Source organism: Musa acuminata, unplaced genomic scaffold (genome assembly GCF_036884655.1).
Source record: "Musa acuminata AAA Group cultivar baxijiao unplaced genomic scaffold, Cavendish_Baxijiao_AAA HiC_scaffold_483, whole genome shotgun sequence".
In the NCBI taxonomy this organism is placed as follows: domain Eukaryota; kingdom Viridiplantae; phylum Streptophyta; class Magnoliopsida; order Zingiberales; family Musaceae; genus Musa; species Musa acuminata.
This window is the reverse complement of record NW_027020728.1, coordinates 62,501-65,000: the sequence shown is the minus strand read 5'-3', so window position 1 is coordinate 65,000 and position 2,500 is coordinate 62,501.

Sequence of the window (2,500 nt, the reverse complement as noted above, 5' to 3'; positions counted from 1 at the left end):
AAAGCCCCATCCAGCCCTGTGCCACCCGGGGGGTTCCAGGGTGCTGAGATGGCTGACGTTTTGCTCCGCTCACGACGGTCACCGCACCACGCAAGAACAGGCCAAAAACTGGCCAAAACAGCCCAAAAACGGGCCAAAACTGGCCATTTTTGGCTGCGCGAGCGAGCGGCGAGCGGCGAACAGCGAGCGAAGCGAGAGGCAGCACCGTCCCTGCTATACGAAAGCCCCATCCAGCCCTGTGCCACCCGGGGGGTTCCAGGGTGCTGAGATGGCTGACGTTTTGCTCCGCTCTCGACGGTCACCGCGCAATGCAAGAACAGGCCAAAAACTGGCCAAAACGGCCCAAAAACGGGCCAAAACTGGCCATTTTTGGCTGCGCGAGCGAGCAGCGAGCGGCGGACAGCGAGCGAAGCGAGAGGCAGCACCGTCCCTGCTATACGAAAGCCCCATCCAGCCCTGTGCCACCCGGGGGGTTCCAGGGTGCTGAGATGGCTGACGTTTTGCTCCGCTCTCGACGGTCACCGCGCAATGCAAGAACAGGCCAAAAACTGGCCAAAACGGCCCAAAAACGGGCCAAAACTGGCCATTTTTGGCTGCACGAGCGAGCGGCGAGCGGCGGACAGCGAGCGAAGCGAGAGGCAGCACCGTCCCTGCTATACGAAAGCCCCATCCAGCCCTGTGCCACCCGGGGGGTTCCAGGGTGCTGAGATGGCTGACGTTTTGCTCCGCTCTCGACGGTCACCGCGCAATGCAAGAACAGGCCAAAAACTGGCCAAAACGGCCCAAAAACGGGCCAAAACTGGCCATTTTTGGCTGCACGAGCGAGCGGCGAGCGGCGGACAGCGAGCGAAGCGAGAGGCAGCACCGTCCCTGCTATACGAAAGCCCCATCCAGCCCTGTGCCACCCGGGGGGTTCCAGGGTGCTGAGATGGCTGACGTTTTGCTCCGCTCTCGACGGTCACCGCGCAATGCAAGAACAGGCCAAAAACTGGCCAAAACGGCCCAAAAACGGGCCAAAACTGGCCATTTTTGGCTGCACGAGCGAGCGGCGAGCGGCGGACAGCGAGCGAAGCGAGAGGCAGCACCGTCCCTGCTATACGAAAGCCCCATCCAGCCCTGTGCCACCCGGGGGGTTCCAGGGTGCTGAGATGGCTGACGTTTTGCTCCGCTCTCGACGGTCACCGCGCAATGCAAGAACAGGCCAAAAACTGGCCAAAACGGCCCAAAAACGGGCCAAAACTGGCCATTTTTGGCTGCACGAGCGAGCGGCGAGCGGCGGACAGCGAGCGAAGCGAGAGGCAGCACCGTCCCTGCTATACGAAAGCCCCATCCAGCCCTGTGCCACCCGGGGGGTTCCAGGGTGCTGAGATGGCTGACGTTTTGCTCCGCTCTCGACGGTCACCGCGCAATGCAAGAACAGGCCAAAAACTGGCCAAAACGGCCCAAAAACGGGCCAAAACTGGCCATTTTTGGCTGCACGAGCGAGCGGCGAGCGGCGGACAGCGAGCGAAGCGAGAGGCAGCACCGTCCCTGCTATACGAAAGCCCCATCCAGCCCTGTGCCACCCGGGGGGTTCCAGGGTGCTGAGATGGCTGACGTTTTGCTCCGCTCTCGACGGTCACCGCGCAATGCAAGAACAGGCCAAAAACTGGCCAAAACGGCCCAAAAACGGGCCAAAACTGGCCATTTTTGGCTGCGCGAGCGAGCGGCGAGCGGCGGACAGCGAGCGAAGCGAGAGGCAGCACCGTCCCTGCTATATACGAAAGCCCCATCCAGCCCTGTGCCACCCGGGGGGTTCCAGGGTGCTGAGATGGCTGACGTTTTGCTCCGCTCACGACGGTCACCGCACCACGCAAGAACGGACCATAAACAGGCCAAAACAGCCCAAAAACGGGCCAAAACTGGTCATTTTTGGCTGCGCGAGCGAGCGGCGAGCGGCGAACAGCGAGCGAAGCGTGAGGCAGCACCGTCCCTGCTATACGAAAGCCCCATCCAGCCCTGTGCCACCCGGGGGGTTCCAGGGTGCTGAGATGGCTGACGTTTTGCTCCGCTCACGACGGTCACCGCGCCATGCAAGAACGGACCAAAAACAGGCCAAAACAGCCCAAAAACGGGCCAAAACTGGCCATTTTTGGCTGAGCGAGCGAGCGGTGAGCGGCGAACAGCGAGCGAAGCGAGAGGCAGCACCGTCCCTGCTATACGAAAGCCCCATCCAGCCCTGTGCCACCCGGGGGGTTCCAGGGTGCTGAGATGGCTGACGTTTTGCTCCGCTCACGACGGTCGCCGTGCCACGCAAGAACGGACCAAAAACAGGCCAAAACAGCCCAAAAACGGGCCAAAACTGGCCATTTTAGGTTGCGCGAGCGAGCGGCGAGCGGCGAACAGCGAGCGAAGCGTGAGGCAGCACCGTCCCTGCTATACGAAAGCCCCATCCAGCCCTGTGCCACCCGGGGGGTTCCAAGGTGCTGAGATGGCTGACGTTTTGCTCCGCTCACGACGG